The sequence below is a fragment of the Mytilus californianus genome, unplaced genomic scaffold (assembly GCF_021869535.1).
Source record: "Mytilus californianus isolate M0D057914Y unplaced genomic scaffold, xbMytCali1.0.p SCAF_2, whole genome shotgun sequence".
Classification (NCBI taxonomy): Eukaryota; Metazoa; Mollusca; class Bivalvia; order Mytilida; family Mytilidae; genus Mytilus; species Mytilus californianus.
The window spans coordinates 2,007,096-2,030,600 of NW_026262668.1; the positions used below are offsets into that span (position 1 = coordinate 2,007,096).

At 34.0% G+C, this 23,505-nt stretch overlaps 1 protein-coding gene across 2 annotated transcripts in view; it reads right to left on the bottom strand.

Annotated features, from left to right (window-relative positions):
- The window catches only part of LOC127729060 (putative uncharacterized protein DDB_G0277255), a 39,756-nt gene that overhangs the window by 7,402 nt on the left and 8,849 nt on the right, over window positions 1-23,505 (bottom strand). For both annotated transcript variants that reach the window (XR_007994480.1, XM_052236689.1), the window contains exon 2: window positions 418-522. The gene's annotated coding sequence lies outside the window, so the exon portion shown is untranslated. The remainder of the gene's footprint in view (window positions 1-417; window positions 523-23,505) is intronic.

The window sequence follows — 23,505 nt, forward strand, 5'->3', positions numbered from 1 at the left end:
ATGTGTTTCTTCAGCTGCTAAAAAAACATATTCTGAACCCTGTCTGATGGGTACCAAAATCAAACAGAGGTCCTTTTCAATTATTATGACACACTGATCTCAGAAACGTAAGCTTTTCAAAAGTGGTGCTTAAGTACAGAAAATGAGACTTTAAAAACTAATTATAGTCTTGTAACATTAAATAATCAACTATTATCTACCTTTCAGTGGTAAACATTGAATGTGATTGGTAAGAACAACGTTGACAACGAGTTTGTGCATGTCTATTAAAAAGAATTGTCGGATTCGACAAACTTTGTAGATTGGGTTCGATTGACGTGTACTGTGACAACTTCCATACCAGTTTTCAAAGACTTCCATTTGAGTAAACAAATTAAGTTTATATATATAAAAAAATCTATAAATAAATACTCATACCTGATTTGTCTTAATACATTTGGTAAAAAAACGGACTTATGTAGTCATTTACATTCATTCCGAGTTGATTCTTGTTAAGATTTAGCCTAGTGCAGGTCAGACGATCTGGAAATTAAAATAAAATGTAATACATAAAGCGGATAATCTAAAACAATTTTGAAGGAAATATAACAGCATAGACAAAACGAAAAAGACATGGAGACAAACAGCATTTCACAAAACATTTATAAGAAAACTAAAAAAATTTAGTAGTGCAAAAACATATGTTTTATTCATACTTGCAAACATGTCATCTGCTGAATTGCCCACCCAGCAATATTTTTTTATTCATTTATTTTTAGAATCAATTAACTACTTTTAAATATACAGTGTTCGTAACCATTCAAGTTAAGGTAACACGCTACCAAATGGTGTTACGTCATGAGTTCTCGTTCCTGACGTTAATGAACAACGTTCATAGATACAAGTCAATGCAGCAGGTTCTGGCGGTCGAAGAGTAAAACAAGAGTGCACACGCTGAAATGTCTCGCCTTCTTTGTTCGTGTTGCCTAGTCTTTAGTTTTCTATGTTGTGTCATCTGTACTATTATTTGTCTGTTTGTCTTTTTATTTTTTGCCATGGCGTTGTCAGTTTGATTTCGATCTATGAGATTGACTTTCCCTCTGGTATCTTTCATCCCTCTCTTTACTGACCATTGATTTTATGTTGATTGTCCTAAATATAAAGCTTTACTTAAAGTTTCACATAAACTTATAAAATGCTTTGCTGGGCGCAGCTTGATACGACCGCAGAGGTCGAACCCTGAACAGTTGGGGCAAGTATGGACACAACATTCAAGCTTGATACAGCTCTGAATTTGGATTGTGATTAAATATTTGACACAGCATAGGTTTCTGACACAGAATGAATGTGGTCTAAGAACTTCAATTTTTTTAATTTACCTATTATGGTCCAATGTCCAAAATCAAAATACATGGTTAGATTCAGCATATCAAAGAACCCCATATATTCAATTTTTGTTGAAATCAAACAAAGTTTAATTTTGGACCCCAACTTGGACAAACTTGAAAACTGGTCCCATAATCAAAAATCTAAACACATGTTTAGATTCAGCATATCAAAGTACCCCAAGAATTCAATTTTTGTTAAAATCAAACTAAGTTTAATTTTGGACCCTTTGGACCTTAATGTAGACCAATTAAAAAAAATGGGACCCAAAATTAAAAATCTAAAAACACGGTTAGATTTGGCATATCAAAGAACCCCAATAATTCAATTTTTGATGAAAGTTTAATTTTGGACCCTTTTGACCTCAATATGAACCAATTTGATAGCGGGCCCACAAATAAAAAATCTAAATACATGGTAAGATTCAGCATATCAAAGAACCCCATATATTCAATTTTTGTTGAAATCAAAACAAAGTTTAATTTTGGACCCCAATTTGGACCAACTTGAAAACTGGGCCAAAAATCTAAAATCTAAATACATGTTTAGATTCAGCATATCAAAGAACCCTATATATTCAATTTTTGTTGAAATCAAACAAAGTTTAATTTTGGACCCAACTTGGACCAACTTGAAAACTGGTCCCATAATCAATAAAATGCTTCGCTGGGCGCAGCTTGATACGACCGCAGAGGTCGAACCCTGAACAGTTGGGGCAAGTATGGACACAACATTCAAGCTTGATACAGCTCTGAATTTGGATTGTGATTAAATATTTGACACAGCATAGGTTTCTGACACAGAAAGAATGTGGTCTAAGAACTTCAATTTTTTTAATTTACCTATTATGGTCCAATGCCCAAAATCAAAATACATGGTTAGATTCAGCATATCAAAGAACCCCATACATTCAATTTTTGTTGAAATCAAACAAAGTTTAATTTTGGACCCCAACTTGGACAAACTTGAAAACTGGTCCCATAATCAAAAATCTAAACACATGTTTAGATTCAGCATATCAAAGTACCCCAAGAATTCAATTTTTGTTAAAATCAAACTAAGTTTAATTTTGGACCCTTTGGACCTTAATGTAGACCAATTTAAAAAACGGAACCCAAAATTAAAAATCTAAAAACACGGTTAGATTTGGCATATCAAAGAACCCCAATAATTCAATTTTTGATGAAATCAAACAAAGTTTAATTTTGGACCCTTTTGACCTCAATATGAACCAATTTGATAGCGGGCCCACAAAATAAAAAATCTAAATACATGGTAAGATTCAGCATATCAAAGAACCCCATATATTCAATTTTTGTTGAAATCAAACTAAGTTTAATTTTGGACCCTTTGGACCTTAATGTAGACCAATTTAAAAAACAGGACCCAAAATTAAAAATCTAAATACACGGTTAGATTTGGAATATCAAAGAACCCTAATAATTCAATTTTAGATGAAATCAAACAAAGTTTAATTTTGGACCCTTTTGACCTCAATATGAACCAATTTGATAACGGGGTCCACAAATAAAAAATCTAAATACATGGTTAGATTCAGCATATCAAAGAACCCCATATATTCAATTTTTGTTGAAATCAAACAAAGTTTAATTTTGGACCCCAATTTGGACCAACTTGAAAACTGGGCCAAAAATCAAAAATCTAAATACATGTTTAGATTCAGCATATCAAAGAACCTCATATATTCAATTTTTGCTAAAATCAAACAAAGTTTAATTTTGGACCCTTTGGACCTTAATGTAGACCAATTTGAAAACTGGACCCAAAATTAAAAATCTAAATACACTGTTAGATTCGGCATAACAAATAAATAAATGTGATCAAAGATTTTACAAATCTAATGCGCCATACTGTGCAATTAAAGATTACTTCTTGAAATTTTTCAATATTTGAAATTTGAAAAAAAAATAATATTTGAAGAATAATTCTTTTTAATTTCTGAAATCTGAAATGAGAAAAAATTGACCCTCCACAATTTCTTTTTATTCCCCCCCCTTTTTTCCCCCAAAAAATTCTTTCCCTCAAGACATGGTCAAAATCTCAATTCAAATTTCCAATGGAGTTGGCAACCATAATTACCCATTTAAATTTACCATAGTGGTAACTTAATCTATTTTATAATAGAATTAAAAATATAGTGTCAAATCTTTCATATGGATTTTTTTGTAAAAAAAAAGATGCAACATTTGCAGATATTTTTACTGGTCTTCCTTTATAAATATGCATTTCTTTACACATAATTTAAAAGCAGTGTAAGGGAAGTAACCAAAACGTTGTATTTGGATTACCTCCCTTACACTGTTTTAAATTATCTTTATTGTTCATTAACCATTACTTTATACATAATTTAAAAGCAGTGTAAGGGAGATAATTTCAATGATGTATTTGATTTATCTCCCTTACACTGCTTTAAATTATGTTTTGTACTAAAGTATTTGTCCATTAACCAGGACAACCTTGTTTTTCCCCCTTTTTTGCCGCTAATTCCTAAACGGTTTGAGCCATAACCCCCCAAAGCAAATCCTAACCATCCCTTTGTGGTATGGAAACTTGTAGTATAATTTCAGAGAGATCCATACACCGTTCCACAGTTATTGTCTGGAAACTAGAAAATGCTTATTTTTGGCCCCTTTTTGGCCCCTAATTCCTTAACTGTTGGTACCATAACCCCCAAAATCAATCCCAACCTTCCTTTTGTGGTATTTAACCTTATGGTCAAATTTATAAAAGATCCATTCACTTAAACTAAAGTTAGAGTGCGAAAACCCATGTGTATTCGGACGACGACGCCGGACGACGACGACGCCGGACGACGACGACGACGACGCCAACGTCATACCAATATACGACCACAAAATTTTTTTGCGGTCGTATAAAAAATCTAAACACATGTTTTGATTCAGCATATCAAAGAACCCCAAAAATTCAATTTGTTTTTAAATCAAACTAAGTTTAATTTTTGACCCTTTGGACCTTAATGTAGACCAATTAAAAAAACGGGACCCAAAATTAAAAATCTAAAAACACGGTTAGATTTGGCATATCAAAGAACCCCAATAATTCAATTTTTGATGAAATCAAACAAAAAGTTTAATTTTGGACCCTTTTGACCTCAATATGAACCAATTTGATAGCGGGTCCACAAATAAAAAATCTAAATACATGGTAAGATTCAGCATATCAAAGAACCCCATATATTCAATTTTTGTTGAAATCATACAAAGTTTAATTTTGGACCCCAATTTGGACCAACTTGAAAACTGGGCCAAACATCTAAAATCTAAATAGATGTTTAGATTCAGCATATCAAAGAACCCCATATATTCAATTTTTGTTGAAATCAAACAAAGTTTAATTTTGGACCCCAACTTGGACCAACTTGAAAACTGCGCCCATAATCAAAAATCTAAACACATGTTTAGATTCAGCATATCAAAGAACCCCAAGAATTCAAGTTTTGTTAAAATCAAACTAAGTTTAATTTTGGACCCTTTGGACCTTAATGTAGACCAATTTAAAAAACGGGACCCAAAATTAAAAATCTAAATACACGGTTAGATTCGGCATAACAAATAAATAAATGTGGTCAAAGATTTTACAAATCTAATGCGCCATACTGGTCTTCCTTTATAAATATGCATTTATTTAAACATAATTTAAAAGCAGTGTAAGGGAAATAACCAAAACGTTGTATTTGGATTACCTCCCTTACACTGTTTAAAATTATCTTAATTGTTCATTAACCATTACTTTATACATAATTTAAAAGCAGTGGAAGGGAGATAATTTCAATGATGTATTTGATTTATCTCCCTTACACTGCTTTAAATTATGTTTTGTACTAAAGTATTTGTCCATTAATGAGGACAACCTTGTTTTTCCCCCTTTTTTGCCCCTAATTCTTAAACGGTTTGAGCAATAACCCCCCAAAGCAAATCCTAACCATCCCTTAGTGGTATGGAAACTTGTAGTATAATTTCAGAGAGATCCATACACCGTTCCACAGTTATTGTCTGGAATCTAGAAAATGCTTATTTTTGGCCCCTTTTTGGCCCCCAATTCCTTAACTGTTGGTACCATAACCCCCAAAATCAATCCCCACCTTCCTTTTATGGTATAAAACCTTATGGTAAAATTTCATAGAGATCCATTCACTTAAACTAAAGTTAGAGTGCGAAAACTAATGCGTCTTCGGACGACGACGCCGGACGACGACGACGACGACGACGACGACGACGACGCCAACGTCATACCAATATACGACCACAAAAATTTTTTTGTGGTCGTATAAAAATGATCAAAGAAAATGAGGTCAAGGGTCAGATAAACCAAACCGGAAATACATGTACACCTTACAATCATTCAAAACACCAAATAGTTGACCTATTGCCTATCGTTTCTAAGAAACAGACTAAAACAGGAAAACTAAACATTGACCAATGAAATATGAAAATAAGGTCAAGGTCAGATGAACCATGCCAGATAGACATGTACACCTTACAATCAATCTTTGCATTACATATAGTTTACCTATTGCTTACAGTATCTAAGAAACAAACTTAACCATGAAAACTTAACATTGACCAATGAATCATTAAAATGAGGTTAAGGTCAGATGATACCTGCCAGACAGACATATACACCTTAAAATCATTCCATACAACAAATATAGTTGACCTATTGGCTATAGTTTAAGAAAAACAGAACAAAACACAATAAATTGCTTCGCCGAGCGCAGCTGGATACGACCGCAGAGGTCCAACCCTGAACAATTGGTGCAAAAATGGACACAATATTCGCGCTTGATACAGGTCTGAATTTGGATTGTAATTAAATATTTGACACATAATAGGTTTCTTACACAGAATAACTGTAGTCAAAGGACTTAAATTGGATTTTATGATTTGAAATTGCTGTTGCGAATTGACCCCCCTTCCCTCCACAAAAAAAAAATAAAAAAAATTACCACCTTTTTTTTTTGGCTTTTGTGCAATACACTATGCTGTTGCGTATTGACACCCCCCACCCCCACTTTTTTTTTGCAAAAAAATAATATTTGAGGAATTTTTCTTTTAATTTCTGAAATCTGAAATGTGAAAAAATTGACTCAAGATATGGTCATAATCTCAATTCAAATTTCCAATGGAGTTTACAACCATAATTACCCATTTAAATTTACCATAGTGCTAACTTAATCTATTTTATAATAGAATTTAAAAAATGGTGTCAAATCTTTCATATGGATTTTTTTGTAAAAAAAAGATATGCAACATTTGCAGATATTTTTACTGGTCTTCTTTTATAAATATGCATTTCTTTATACATAATTTAAAAGCAGTGTAAGGGAGGTAATCAAAACATTGAGTTTGGATTACCTCCCTTACACTGCTTTTAAATTGTCTTAAGTAATTGTCCATTAACCATTTCTTTATACATTATTTAAAAGCAGTGTAAGGGAGTTTATTCAAATGATGTGTTTGAATTACCTCCCTTACATTGCTTTAAATTATGTTTTGTACTTTAAGTATTGTCCATTAACCAAGACACCCTTGTTTTCCCCCTTTTTTGCCCCTAATTCCTAAACGGTTTGAGCCATAACCCCCAAAAGCAAATCCTAACCATCCCTTTGTGGTTTCGAAACTTGTGGTATAATTTCAGAGAGATCCATACACCGTTCCACAAGTTATTGTCTGGAAACTAGAAAAATGCTTATTTGGGCCCCTTTTTTTTGCCCCTTATTCCTAAACTGTTAGAACCATAACCCTCAAAATCAATCCCAACCTTCCTTTTGTGGTTATAAACCTTGTGTTTTAATTTCATAGATTTCTATTTAATTATACTAAAGTAATTGTCCGGAAACCAACTGTCTTCGGACGACGACGACGACGCCGACGACGTGATACCAATATACGACCGCAAAATTGTTTTGCGGTCGTATAAAAACTTAACACAATGAGCAATGAACAGTGAAAATGAGGTCAAGGTCAAATAAAACCTGCCAGACTGACATGTACATTGTAAAATATTTCCATACACCAAATATAGTTGACCTATTGCATATAGTATTAGAAAAAAAGACCAAAACACAAAAACTTAATTTTAACCACTGAATCATGAAAATGATGTCAAGGTCAGATGACACCTTCCAGTTGGACATGTACACCTTACAATCATTCCATACACCAAATATAGAAGACCTATTGCTTATAGTATCTGATATATGGACTTGACCTCAAAAACTTAACCTTTTTCGCTGATCCATGAAATGAGGTCGAGGTCAAATGAAAACTGTCTGACGGGCATGAGGACCTTGCAAGGTACGCACATATTAAATATAGTTATCCTATTACTTATAATAAGAGAAAAATTAACATTACAAAAAATCTTCCCTTTTTTTTCAAGTAGTCACTGAACCATGAAAGTGAGGTCAAAGATAATGGATATATGACAGACGAAAACTTCCAAACATAAGGCATCTATATACAAAGTATGAAGCATCCAGGTCTTCCACCTTGGAAAATATAAAGCTTTTAAGAAGTTACCTAACGCCGCCGCCGAATCACTATGCCTATGTCGAGCTTTCTGCGACAAAAGTCGCAGGCTCGACAAAAATTAGTTGGCGTAATGGGGAGATAATTTTGACGAAGTAGAATCCTGACTGTATTCTGTTGTACGATTTATCTATATCTGGTTTTGTTATTGTTGCTATAAATCCTTATGTATGACGCACGCCTTTCCCGATGAAAGTCGAAATCAAAATAATACAAACGCAGGATAATGTTTCCCCTTCAGAATAGGACTACAAAAGCTACTTACAAATAATGAAAACACTTTTTTGTTGGCAAAATTTTTCAAGCATCCAATCGATAAATCAAACGCACTCGACTTACATCGCATATCAAAATAGAATAAACCAATGGTTTAGTTAATATTGGTATTTTTGTAAATATGTAAATGCTAATAAATTGCCCTGGACATAATTTCTTCCTATCTTATTTTGTTTTCATTTGGTATTCCAATGGGTACTTATTGTGCATCATCACTGACCGACTTGCCTTTTACTTATATGCAGCAGAACTCATATAGACCCTTCTCTTAGACAAAAAAAAAATAAAATGCTCCGCTGAGCGCAGCTTGATACGACCGCAGAGGTCGAACCCTGAACAGTTCGGGCAAGTATGGACACAACATTCAAGCTTGATACAGCACTGAATTTGGATTGTGATTAAATATTTGACACAGCATAGGTTTCTGACACAGAATGAATGTGGTCTAAGAACTTAAAAAATTTTAATTTACCTATTCAAACCATATCATTATTATTTGCTTTTATATATAAATCAGAAATAACCAATTTAAAATGGAAAATTTTAAAGGAAAAAAAGGGAAAAAAAAATCCCCCCCCAAAATTTTTTGAACCTCCTTATCATTCATCACCCCCAAACTCAATCCAAGCCTTCCCTTGATGGTATGGTACCTTGCAGTACAATTTCAGAGAGATCCATACACTTGAACACAAGCAATTGTCTGGAAACTAGAAAAATGCTTGTTTTTTGGCCCCTTTTTGTCCTCAAATTCCTAAACGTTTAGGGCAATTACCCCCAAACTCAAACCAAGCTTTCCCTTTGTGATATGGAACCTTGTGGTACAATTTCATAAAGATCCATACACTTACACACAAGTTATTGTTCGGAAACTAGAAAAATGTTTGTTTTTTGCCCCTTTTTGGCCCCTAATTCCTATAATTTTGAGGCAATTACCCCCAACATCTATCCCAGCCTTCCCTTTGTGGTATGGTACCTTGCAGTACAATTTCAGAGAGATCCATACACTTGAACACAAGTTATTGTCTTGAAACTAGAAAAATGCTTATTTTTGGCCCTTTTTTGGCCTCTAGTTGCTAAACTGTTGGGCAATTAACCCCAAACTCAATTCAAGCTTTTCCTTTGTGATATGGAACCTTGTAGTACAATTTCATAAAGATCCATACACTTACACACAAGTTATTGTCCTGAAACTAGAAAAATGCTTGTTTTTTTTCCCTTTTTGGCCCCTAATTCCTAAAATTTTGAAGCAATTACCCCCAAAATCAATCCTAGCCTTCCCTTTGAGGTATGGTACCTTGCAATACAATTTCAGAGAGATCCATACACTTGAACACAAGTTATTCTCTGGAAACTAGAAAAATGATTATTTTTGGCCCCTTTTAGCCCCTTATTCCTAAACGTTTTGGGCAATTACCACCAAACTCAATTCCAGCTTTCCCTTTGTGATATTGTAACCTTGTAGTACAAGTTCAGAAGGATCCATACACTAACACACAAAATATTGTCATGAAACTAGAAAAATGTTTGTTTTTTGCCCCTTTTTTGGCCCCTAATTCCTAAAATTTTGAGGCAATCACCCCCAAAATTAATCCAAGCATTCCCTTTGTGATATGGAACCTTGTGGTACAATGTCAGAGAGATCCATACACTAACACACAAGTAATGTCTGGAAGTTACAATAAAATGCTCCGCTGGGGCGCAGCTTGATACGACCGCAGAGGTCGAACCCTGAACAGTTCAGGCAAGTATGGACACAACATTCAAGCTTGATACAGCACTGAAGTTGGATTGTAATTAAATATTTGACACAGCATAGGTTTTTGACACAGAATGAATGTGGTCTAAGAACTTAAAAACTTTTAATTTACCTATTCAAACCATATCATTATTATTTGCTTTTATATATAAATCAGAAATAACCAATCTAAAATGGAAAATTTTAAAGAAAAAAAGGAAAAAAAATCCACCCCCAAATTTTTTGAACCCCCTTATGATTCATCACCCCCAAACTCAATCCCAGCCTTCCCTTTGTGGTATGGTACCTTGCAGTACAATTTCAGAGAGATCCATACACTTGAACACAAGTTATTGTCTGGAAACTAGAAAAATGCTTGTTTTTTTCCCCTTTTTTGCCCCAAATTCCTAAACGTTTAGGGCAATTACCTCCAAACTCAAACCCAGCTTTCCCTTTGTGATATGGAACCTTGTAGTACAATTTCATAAAGATCAATACACTTACACACAAGTTATTGTCCTGAAACTAGAAAAATGCTTGTTTTTTTGCCCCTTTATGGCTCCTAATACCTAACATTTTGAGGCAATTACCCCCAAACTCAATCCCAGCCTTCCCTTTGTGGTATGGTACCTTGCAGTACAATTTCAGAGAGATCCATACTTTTGAACACAAGTTATTGTCTGGAAACTAGAAAAATGCTTATTTTTGGCCCCTTTTTGGCCCCAAATTCCTAAACGTTTTGGGCAATTACCCCCAAACTCAATTCCAGCTTTCCCTTTGTGATATGGAACCTTGTAGTACAATTTCATAAAGATCCACACACAAGTTATTGTCATGGAACTAGAAAAATGCTTGTTTTTGCCCCACTTTGGCCCCTTATTCCTAAAATTTGGAGGCAATTACCCCCAAAATCATTCCCTTTGTGATATGGAACCTTGTGGTACAATGTCAGAGAGATCCATACACTTGAACACAAGTTATTGTCTGGAAACTAGAAAAATGCTTATTTTTGGCCCTTTTTTGGCCTCTAGTTCCTAAACGTTTTGGGCAATTAACCCCAAACTCAATTCAAGCTTTTCCTTTGTGATATGGAACCTTGTAGTACAATTTCATAAAGATCCATACACTTACACACAAGTTATTGTCCTGAAAGTAGAAAAATGCTTGTTTTTTGCCCCTTTTTTGCCCCTAATTCCTAAAATTTTGAAGTAATTACCCCCAAAATCAATCCTAGCCTTCCCTTTGAGGTATGGTACCTTGTAGTACAATTTCAGAGAGATCCATACACTTGAACACAAGTTATTCTCTGGAAACTAGAAAAATGATTATTTTTGGCCCCTTTTAGCCCCTTATTCCTAAACGTTTTGGGCAATTACCACCAAACTCAATTCCAGCTTTCCCTTTGTGATATTGTAACCTTGTAGCACAAGTTCAGAAAGATCCATACACTAACACACAAAATATTGTCATGAAACTAGAAAAATGCTTGTTTTTTGCCCCTTTTTTGGCCCCTAATTCCTAAAATTTTGAGGCAATCACCCCCAAAATTAATCCAAGCATTCCCTTTGTGATATGGAACCTTGTGGTACAATGTCAGAGAGATCCATACACTAACACACAAGTAATGTCTGGAAGTTACAATAAAATGCTGGGGCGCAGCTTGATACGACCACAGAGGTCGAACCCTGAACAGTTCGGGCAAGTATGGACACAACATTCAAGCTTGATACAGCACTGAAGTTGGATTGTAATTAAATATTTGACACAGCATAGGTTTCTGACACAGAATGAATGTGGTCTAAGAACTTAAAAACTTTTAATTTACCTATTCAAACCATATCATTATTATTTGCTTTTATATATAAATCAGAAATAACCAATTTAAAATGGAAAATTTTAAAGAAAAAAAAGGAAAAAAAAATCCACCCCGAAATTTTTTGAACCCCCTTATGATTCATCACCCCCAAACTCAATCCCAGCCTTCCCTTTGTGGTATGGTACCTTGCAGTACAATTTCAGAGAGATCCATACACTTGAACACAAGTTATTGTCTGGAAACTAGAAAAATGCTTGTTTTTTTCCCCTTTTTTGCCCCAAATTCCTAAAAGTTTAGGGCAATTACCTCCAAACTCAAACCCAGCTTTCCCTTTGTGATATGGAACCTTGTAGTACAATTTCATAAAGATCAATACACTTACACACAAGTTATTGTCCTGAAACTAGAAAAATGCTTGTTTTTTTGCCCCTTTATGGCCCCTAATACCTAATATTTTGAGGCAATTACCCCCAAACTCAATCCCAGCCTTCCCTTTGTGGTATGGTACCTTGCAGTACAATTTCAGAGAGATCCATACACTAACACACAAGTTATGTCTGGAAGTTACAAAAATGCTTACTTTTGGCCCCTTTTTGGCCCCTAATTCCTTAACTGTTGATACTATAACCCCCGATATCAATCACAACCTTCCTTTTGTGGTATTGAACCTTATGATAATATTTCATAGAGATCCATTCACTTAAACTAAAGTAAGAGTGCGAAAACCAATGTGTCTTCGGACGACGACGACGACGACGACGGACGACGACGACGACGACGACGCCAACGTCATACCAATATACGACCACAAAATTTTTTTGCGGTCGTATAAAAAACATCTGTCAAAACTCTTTGATTTCACTTTTCAGGTAAATTAATAATGGTTCGTCACTCAATAACCCACATTTCTATGAATGCTCACAATTCATAAATCCAAGTGAACTTAATATTAAGATATCGATATTATAAAAGTAGGTCGGTTTCATATCTTGATCTTTTCCTAGATATTGACATAGATGGTCGACTTCAGACTAGAATCAATGACAAACGGGATGGTTTTATCTCCCATATATCAACTTCCGCAGTATATTCCCGACTGTGACATTCTGACTGGGTGTGGGGTCGCATGGTGGGTGATGAATGCATGCCAAGAGACGCCTACCCTGTCGTCACATCCGGTCTTGCTCCTTTTTGAGTTCATGCGATTCCCTCATTTTTTGTTTGTTACCTATATTGTCTCTTCCTTATCGATTTACGAGATTGGGACATCGGTTAACAACTGTCGCCTTAATTCAAAATAATAGGGAAACACATTATGGAGGACCATATCGAGATGTACACTATAAGTAAGTGGTCATAGACAGAAGATAGAATAATCCAGTTGTTAAACAAACAAAAACCACAACAGTTCGAGTAAGAATTGGAAAAGAGATAAAAGTATTTTCAACTCGGAATTCCGGAAAGATTAGAAACAGACAATGGACCATCATTTAGCTCGAATGAATTTTCCAATTTTGCAACTGAAATGGGAGTCGATCATCATAAGATAACACCAGAGCATCCGAGAGCAAATGCTGAGGCAGAGAACTTTATGAAGTTACTTACCAGAACGGAACAAAATGCTCATATAAAAGGTAATCACAGTGACAATGCGATTCATGATATCTTAATTGGATATAACATGTATAAATCAACACCGAGCAACAGGATTCACAACGTATGAAGCATTAATGAACAGAGAAGTGAGGACTTAATTTGTCCACGTATTTAATAATCAACAATAATAGCGAAAACTTGATCAACGAGAATACAAAAAGAGACAAGAAATACAAACAACGTTTCTTAAATAAACATTCACAGGAAAGGAAATTCAAAGAGCATTCATTTCAAGTCAGTGACCGAGTCTCCTTTAAGCAAGAGAAAAGGAATAAATGGTCAACTGCATATGAACTTGTATATGATATACAAATAAATGTGGATAGTGTCCAGATATGGACACAGATGATGCCCCCGCTTGCATATCATATAATTATAAAGGGACATAACTGAAGAACGGTAAAAGTGACGCCACTAAAATTCGAACTTGATCTGAGTTTTGTGGTAATAAGCATTGTGTGTAAGTCTCATAACATTTGTTTGAGGCTAACTTAAGTAGAGAACAGAAACTAAAAATTCAGCAATTTTTCTATTTGTAAACACGCATAACTCTAGAACGGTTGTGTATAATTTTATAACATTTGGTTGAGACAAACTAAAGTTAGAGAACTGAAACGAAAAATTCAGAAATTTTTATGTTTATTAAGGGACATAACTCAAGAATGGTAAAAGTGTCACCACAAATTTCGTACTTAATTTGTATTATGTAGTAATAAGCTTTGTGTATAAGTTTCATAACATTTGGTTGAGGCAAACTAAAGTTAGAAAACGGAAACAAAAATTTGTACTTGATCCTAGTTTTGTGGTAATGAATATCGTGTATAGGTTTCATAATGTTTGGTTGGGGCAAACTTAAGTTACAGAATTGAAAGTAAAAATTTTGCAATCTTTCGACTTATAAAGGGTCATAACTCAATAATGGTTAAAGTGACACTACCCAAATTCAACTTAATCTGTGTTTTTTCAGTGGAAGTCAAAATTAAACATTGCATTGTTAAAAGCGTTGATTGTAGTTGATTCAACTATAATCATGGACAAAGGAAGATAACTCCAAATTTAAAAATTACTTGATATTTAGAAGAAAATAAAAATTCTGCAATTTTTCCATTTATAAAGGAGCATAACTCTAGAACGGTTAAAGTGACGCCACCAAAATTCAATAATGATCTGTGTTTTGTGGTAATAAGCATTGTGTATAAGTTTGATAACATTTAATTGAGGCAAACTTAAGTTAGAGAACGGAAACTAAATATTTTGCAATTTTTCCATTTATAAAGGGCATAACTCTAGAAGGTTAAAGTGACGCCACCAAAATTCAAACTTGATCTGTGTTTTGTTGTAATAAGCATTGTGTATAAGTTTCATAACATTTGGTTGAGGCAAACTCAAGTTGGAGAACGGAAACAAATTTTGGGACGTACGTACCTACGTACGTACATACAGACGGACAAGGGTAAAACTTAATGCCTCCACTGCTACGGCGGGGGCATAAATATCCGGATCAAGCATTGGAGCGCATCAAAGGTCCGTTGGAAGATAAGTGCATCGTGACTCTTCACACTTCAAGCTCGCAAATTACATTGACATTCCAAACTCAAATAATAACTGGCGATATAGAATTGTGATGCACACTAAACCAAATGGAGACAAACACATGGTTGCACCAGGACGAAGAGAGATGCCGATCCGAACCAAGAGAGCACCTGCTAGATTTAAAGAGTATTAGGATTTTAGATGATAAATATCATAAGTAAAATATGGACTGTAATTATCGAAAAAAGAACTCATAAGTGAAATATGGACTGTATTATCAAAAAATAGACATCATAATTTGAAATGAATGATCAGAACTTTTGAAGAAATGGAGAAATGTAATGACTTAAATTTCGCGTAACGCAACGTTATACTTTGGTGTTCCATATGTAACGTCACATCTTTGTTTACTTTATGTTATGCGTTCTTAAATATAGATAATAATATATGTTCCACTGTTATATTTCATCTTTTTTTTACATAAGTAAAGAGGCATAACTCTAGAACAATAAAAGTGAAGCCACCAAAATTCGAACTTGATCTGTGTTTTGTGGTAATTAGCATTGTGCATAAGTTTCATAACATTTGGTTGAGGCAAACTAAAGTTAGAGTACGGATACGAATATTTCAGCAATTTTTTCCATTTGAAAAGGGGCATAACTCTAGAACGGTAAAAGTGACGCCACAAAAATTCAAACTAGATCCGTGTTTTGTGGTAATAAGCATTGTGTATGTTTCATAACATTTGGTTGAGGCAAACTAAAGTAAGAGAATGGAAACGAATATTTCATCTATTTTTCCATTTGTAAAGAGGCATAACTCTAGAACAATATAAGTGAAGCCACCAAAATTCAAACTTGATCTGTGTTTTGTGGTAATAAGCATTGTGTATAAGTTTCATAACATTTGGTTGAGGCAAACTAAAGTAAGAGAACAGAAAGGAAAAATTCAGCAATTTTTCCATTTGTAAATGGGCATAACTCTAAAACGGTAAAAGTGTCGCCAAAAAAATTAAAACTTGATCTGTGTTTTGTGGTAATAGGCATTGTGTATAAGTTTCATAACATTTGATAGAGGCAAACTAAAATTAGAGAACGGAAACCAATTTTGGGACATACGGACGGACGGACGGACAGGGGTAAAACTTAATGCCCCCTCCGCTACGGCTGGGGCATAAAAACTAAAAATAGTAACTCCTATAAGCAGTCTATTAGCTTTTTGGGTCATATTGACATTTTTGTTTATTTAATATTGCTGATATTTTTTACTGTTTACATTTTCAGCATGACTATTTATAACAGTTCTCACGAAAATAGGGAAAAGCAAGAAAATACATTAGCACATATCTAAAGTTAAGTAGCTGTTCTACCAACCTTCTTTTAACACAAGGGCTAATAACATGTCAAAAGTTGGCAGTAGATAATTGGATTCATGTATAATCTTTTTGCAAGTCATAAAACTCATCATTCGTTACATGCTATATCTTCAACGCAGAATTCTGCACCATCTTGAAAATCGGAGTGATCACATTTAGATCCAGCATGGCTGGATAAAAAAATAAATGTACATTCATTTATTTATATTATCTGAGTAATCTTTCCATATAAAGCAAAGTTTTAAAAAATTTTAATCCATCGAAAAATATTCTGTATTTGTTAAGAAAAAAACAGTTGTTATTATGCGTAAGATATAATCGTATGATTCCCTTCATTTAAATGAAAAGTCTCACAAATAAAATGCATATATTCCTTCATCAAAATTTGATATTTTCAATAAACATCTTGACCGATCATGATGGGCGATTAGTTGCCATTTGCAATAATCTGCAATTCAAGATGGCTATCACGCCAATACTACCTTAAGAACCACGAACCAAAACAAAAAAGACCGTTCCTCCGCAAGTGTCATCAAAGATATTGGGATAAGTAAAATATAGCTGAGACACACATAATTGATTGATTGATTAACTTTTGTTTTACGCCACTTTCAGCACTATAATTGGCTATTGAGAACCAACGACCATCGGTAGGCTAACTGAAAATCCTAGTCAATTAAGATTGAAGTTGAATGCACCTGCCTCGTGCAAGATTCTAACTCACAACCTCAGTGTTGACAGGCTAGTAATTCAGTAGTTGGACTGCTTACACCACTCGGCCACCAAAGTCCCATACATAAAGCATAGTACAAATTGGAGTCCGACAACTTTTAGGATCAATGATTTCCAACTTAACCATTCAATACAATTCTTTCATTAGCGTCCCTTTTGGTGACAATCTCTATATAGAAGTCCTGGTCAGGAATGCGTTTATTGAAAAAGAAAGTTTATATGAAGTATCAGAAATACTCTGTATAACGAAGGAGCAAAACTAAAATTGATGTTCATAGTCGTCTTAAGATCGACACCATATAAAAGTGTCAAAAAAGACAAGATATTCACATAGGTGGAAGAATCGTTTGGATTCCTCCATGATCATCTTTAGGAATTTAGATTTTTCCTAAAAGGTTAAAATTCAGGAATGTGGATCACCATGCAAAAATCTAACCATCATCTCCTTTTAATCAATAATATATTCTATTGAATTTCAGTATCTCATAGTTATTTTCACATCTCATTATGGCACGAAATGTCAGTCTCTAAAAAAGAATCATCCTTTCTTTTTGAGATTGAGAGCTCCCCATGCAATCAAAGCTTCTAAACAAAGAGCTCTTAAAGATTATTTCAATCAGTAGTATATAACTACTAATTTTCATAATAACATGAATAAGTTAGTACTTCTGTTCATCACAAGAATATTTAATTCAGCTAATAGATATTGAACCATTATATTTTATAGTGTTATGTTCAATTTTCTTAGCGTGAACCTTACGTGTTTTATGTTGCAACCTTTTAACAGCACTTACATAAGATTAACCAGTTATACCAAAGATATATTTCCTTTCAGGATTTCCTAGGTAGAGGATGTTTACCTACAATTAAGCTACAAAACCAATGGTTCTTAATGGCAAAATTTGAAATGAAATCTGTTCTTTGAAATTTTTGCAGACTCAACCATGACTTGATTGACCTTTACAGAATATATAAAGAGTAAACTTTCTGTAGAAACCAAAATCCAGTTATCCACTTTCCATATAGGAGTGCGAATAATAATCGAATTTTACATCTTAAAATTAAAATAATTGTAAATTTATACACCAAAGGTAGCAGTTTATAGATCAAATTGAAAAAAAATCCTGAAAAACCTTTAATGGAAGAATTGACAACACCATTTGTATTTCCGAAAACCGATTGGGCAACGACAAGAGGAATAAAGGCAACAGTATTATACCGCTGTTCGAAAGTCATAAATCGATTGAGAGAAAACAAATTCGGGGTACAAACTAAAACCGAGGGAAACACATCAACTATAAGAGGAAAACAACGACACAGCAGAAACACTGAAGTGAACAAAAAACAAACGACAATGCAACACACACAGAAACGAACTATAAGATAAGAACTGCCATTTTCCTGACTTGGTACAGGACATTTTAAGAAAAAATGGTGGGTTGAACCTGGTTTTGTGGCTAGCCAAACCCCGCGCTTTTATGGCAATGTTAAATATAACACTAAAATGACAACATTACATGACAGGAATACAGTACAAATAAATGCAAGAACATTCAGGACAGACAAATACACAAATAAACAATACAATAGTACATTTCGACATGCTAACCACAGAATAAATACGAACACGTAAAACAACATAGGACAGCACACAAAAACAGTACAACAGAACCACGAACTGTCTTTCACACGACTGAATCAACGCCACAAAAGTGACGTCACAGGTAAATTTCTAAACATTTTTGGTACTGTTCAAGATCAGGTTTGTAACTATGTCATTTGATGTATTTTATAACAATTACAAGAATATTAATATAGAATTGTGTTAGTAATTAGATAATTAATTGATTTATCTAGCTATGTCGGTAGTTCTTCTAAATCAAACTGTAAAACAAATAAATATATGAAACTGTAATTAGTCATGTGAACCATTTAACACGTAATCATCAGATCATAAGATGGTTTATAATATATATTATTTTATCTTACCATACAAGGAACATAAAAAGGTTGTACAGCTAAATTATACCCGTATATGGATGGATATTCCTCGTCATACCAAACGATATTGCTGACAAGGTCATAGTATTTTAATAGAATCCAAATATGTTGATAACAAGAGGCAACAGTACTTTACAAATGTTCAAGTCTCATACATCAAATTAAGATACAGATCAAGGTAAAAATAAACAAACCTTGAGGAAAATACATGAACTCCAAAAGGATCAAGACCAGGTGTGTAGACAGGGATAGCGTCTCCTGTTGTGCATGTATCAACCGCCGTGCAAATACACATGAAAGGTCGTTATCGATAGTAAGACACATTGAATCACTAAATTTACAGATCAGACAAAATACTTTCTATAGGGCCTAATTTCTAGAAAATTATTTTGAACTACTCTTTGAAAAAACCTCTGTGTATTGGTTTCCCTGACTCTGGCTAACCTGACAAGTCCGGAGTCATATGCCGAACAAAATTGCAAAGAAGAACAAAATGGTTTAAATATATTTGAAGAAATTTCATCTATTTTATCTAGAATCTAATGTTTTGAATAAATTATAAACAACGAATAGATGTCTGCTTTTGTAACTGTGACTTTCGCCATTGACCAATTGACCTAAAGATTTGATACTATTTGTCCCATAACTTCCATCTATCATCTGTAAAATTTTGATTAAAATCAGACTAGTGTTCCTCAACTTATCGCTCAGAAGAAAAAAAATTACATCTCATGTAAATTTTTAAATAGTCAGTCTATTTTTGCAGTTGTGATCTTTAAATTTCATATCTAATTCATAGGGGTTATTCCCCTTTCCCATTTCTTCAATCTCTGTAAGTTTCGTTTGTAAACCAACAAATCAAATCTAGTTATCAAACAGAAACCAATGTGTTACAAACATTATTTTTTAGTACAGCGACATTTAACTTTGACCATAAAAAAAATCAATAGGCTTCTTCTGATCTCCTTGTCTACCATTGTTTAATCTTTTTAATTAAGCAAAGGAAACTTATTTATCCTTTTTTATAACAGCGACCTTGAACTTTGACCTATTTAGCAGACATCAATACGCCCTTCCCTCTTCCATATTTCATTATTTTTCTAGTAATAAAAGTTTCGTTTTAATTAAGGAAAACTTAATCTTATTAAAACTAATTATACACCCGTTCCTCAGTACAGTTTTAGAGTGAAAAGAAATGAGGAAGTATATATACCAAACAATGTGGAAGAGACAACAGAAAGCTAATTGTATGTAAGCTCATGATTTAGATTATCATTAAAAATATTGATACCAAATATCGATACGATATGGTTTGTAGTTATTCTTGATTGGTGGTATGCAGCAAATATGTCTTATATATGCATCAATGTAAATTACATACATCTTTCTAGAAAAAAAGGAAGTACATAAATGACGCATTTGAAAATGCGTCTCACGTATAGCTTACCAATATTAAGTTTGATGCTAAATATTCATAGGATGGGCCTCAACGTGAAAATAAAGCCCCAAGGACGTAGAAGACAAGTGACGGATCTTGAAAATATGGCGTATGATATAAGATACCCAATGTGAGTTTTATAGCAAATATCTAGAAAATTAGATTTGCAGTTACTTAAAAAGTTGCGGCGAAAATTTCCTCCACGAACATCAACGTGAAGAACATACACGTATGAGGCAAATAGTAAGGAGATAAGTGACGGATCTGAAAATGTGTGACAAGATAAAGGTGACAAATATGGAATTGACAAAATATCCAGCTCTGACGTGACTATATATAGCCATTACCGCCACATCGATACCGTCAGAGAAGTTAGAATGGGAAAAGCTTGAGTTCCGTGTTTCCTCTCTTTCAACTGTTTTATGGCTTATAAAAATCGTTTACTGTTGCGGTGTTATTTCTCTCGATTCTAGGTATCCACTTGTGCAATCATAATATTACTTTAACGAAAAACAGCGAAAGACAAACTAAATCCATCAAACACTATTAAAAAACAAGAAGATACAGCAACCGGAATCTCACCAATAAATTCACTTGTAGGTGTTCACTTGTGCAATCGGCGTGACCATTCCCTAAATGACTGTGTACATAACTAATCAATCAAAGGTTTCAGCTTTAGATCTCAAATCATCTTTGTATGGATTTATAGTTATGTTGTGTAAATCTATCAGCTCTTTTGTGTATACTTTTGATCTTAGATATATTGGTTCCATATGCCTATTGTAGCGCAAATTTCAAGCACGGATTTGACCATTGAAAAAATGTGAGTTTTTGCACTCTTGTGAAGTGTTCATACTACGATACAAAAGGTCATGACAACGATAATTAGCTTGAACCTAAATGTTTTTCACCAAAGTTCCGCTATAACTTGTATACTTAAATCCTAGTGGTATGACGTCCTCGCTAAACCACAATTATCCAACCAATCTGAAAAGATGCACTTAATGAGTCCTAGCTTGTATGGATAACCATCTAGTTGGTATAGGAGTAAGCATCAAGACATTACACAAAAAATCAAAATTCATCCACAATGAAACTCATTAAGATCAGAAATATTTTCGGTGTGTCCATTCTTAATTTGCAGCACCTGACATTGGCATTTAAAGGTGTTTTCGGAAAAATTGGTTTACCGGATAGGTTATTTTCGACTAATGAGTTTGAATGTCCCTTTTGGTATTTTTTACCTCAGTCTCTCTTTAACATGTCAATTCTTCAACTCTCGTCAGGAGACAGTTATTTGTAAAATGAACATTTTTGGTGTCACTAAAGTGGCAGCACAGTTACCTTTACTGTGTTATATCATCGAATTCATTTCTCTATTAAAATAACATTTTAAAAGGATTTTTTTTATGTTAATTCTATTTTGCAATTTCAGGGGACAATTTATAGCTCTTATCATACCCCATGCCTCTTCCTTAAATCTAAATGTGTCCGATTACTATGAATTTATATACTAGTGATAAAAGGTTACGAAGCCAAATGCACAGATTATGTGGGAGTTACAAAAGCAAACAAAGTAAACAGAAAACCCAATCAGTCAAAGTACATGATTTATCAATTTTCACAATTAATACTGTTTTATCGAATTGAGCCCGATTTATTGGTGAGATTCCGGTTACTGAATCTTCTTGTTTTTTAATAGTGTTTGATGGACTTGTGTTTGTCTTTCGCAGTTTTTCGTAATATTATGGTCTATTTTCCATGCACTTATTGCAACTTATTTAGTGCCCCTCCATGGTAGCTTCTCCCTTTTCATTTTACTCACGCCTCAGCAAGATCCATAGCATCTATCATGGCATTAATAACCGGAAGCCCACCAGCAGCGGCACTGAACAGTTAGTTGAAAATAAAAAGTGTGATACCGTCATTACAGCTAGCACAACACAAATATCTGGACAACTCTTATATGCTCGTCGAATCAAAACAACTTCAAAGGACAATGTTGCCAGGCGAAGTTTAAAAAAAATTAGTTTTAGAACAATGATTTTCTACATCAGGACAAATTTCACCCGCAATGCGAATAGAAATGGATTCTCCATTTTAATGACCGGAAGTCTACATGACCGAAAGGAACTTCTGTGCATGTTTGAAAACACGTCACTTGATCTGACGAGACTGAAGAAGATCGCCATCTTGGATAACACTATTGTGCTTACTTGACAAGAAGTCATACTTCATTTCCGTACTTTCCGAAATATAGGCCTGGAGTTATCGAGAATTTCCCTCCATCTAATTTTATCGGAAAATCTAAGCTGTGAGCGTGTTTGTCATGTAGATAGTGTGCGTATTGGATTTTAGTTTTTTTCAAAAACGTTTTGCAGTAAACATAGTAAAATATCATGCAAATAAAATGCTTCGCTGGGCGCAGCTTGATACGACCGCAGAGGCCGAACCCTGAACAGTTGGGGCAAGTATGGACACAACATTCAAGCTTGATACAGCTCTGAATTTGGATTGTGATTAAATATTTGACACAGCATAGGTTTCTGACACAGAAAGAATGTGGTCTAAGAACTTGAATTTTTTTTATTTACCTATTATGGTCCAATGTCCAAAATCAAAATACATGGTTAGATTCAGCATATCAAAGAACCCCATATATTCAATTTTTGTTTAATTTTGGACCCCAACTTGGACAAACTTGAAAACTGGGCCCATAATCAAAAATCTAAACACATGTTTAGATTCAGCATATTAAAGAACCCCAAGAATTCAAGAATAAAACCCCATTGAAATTGGTCAAGAAATAAGCAATTTATACGAAGTATCTTCTTTTGCACAATACTGTGCAATTAAATATTTCTTGCTATTGCGCAATACTGTACAATTAACAATTTCTTGCTATTGCGCAATATTGTGCAATTGAAGATTTCTTGCTATTGCGCAATACTGTGCAATTGAAGATTTCTTGCTATTGTGCAATACTGTGCAATTGAAAATTTCTTG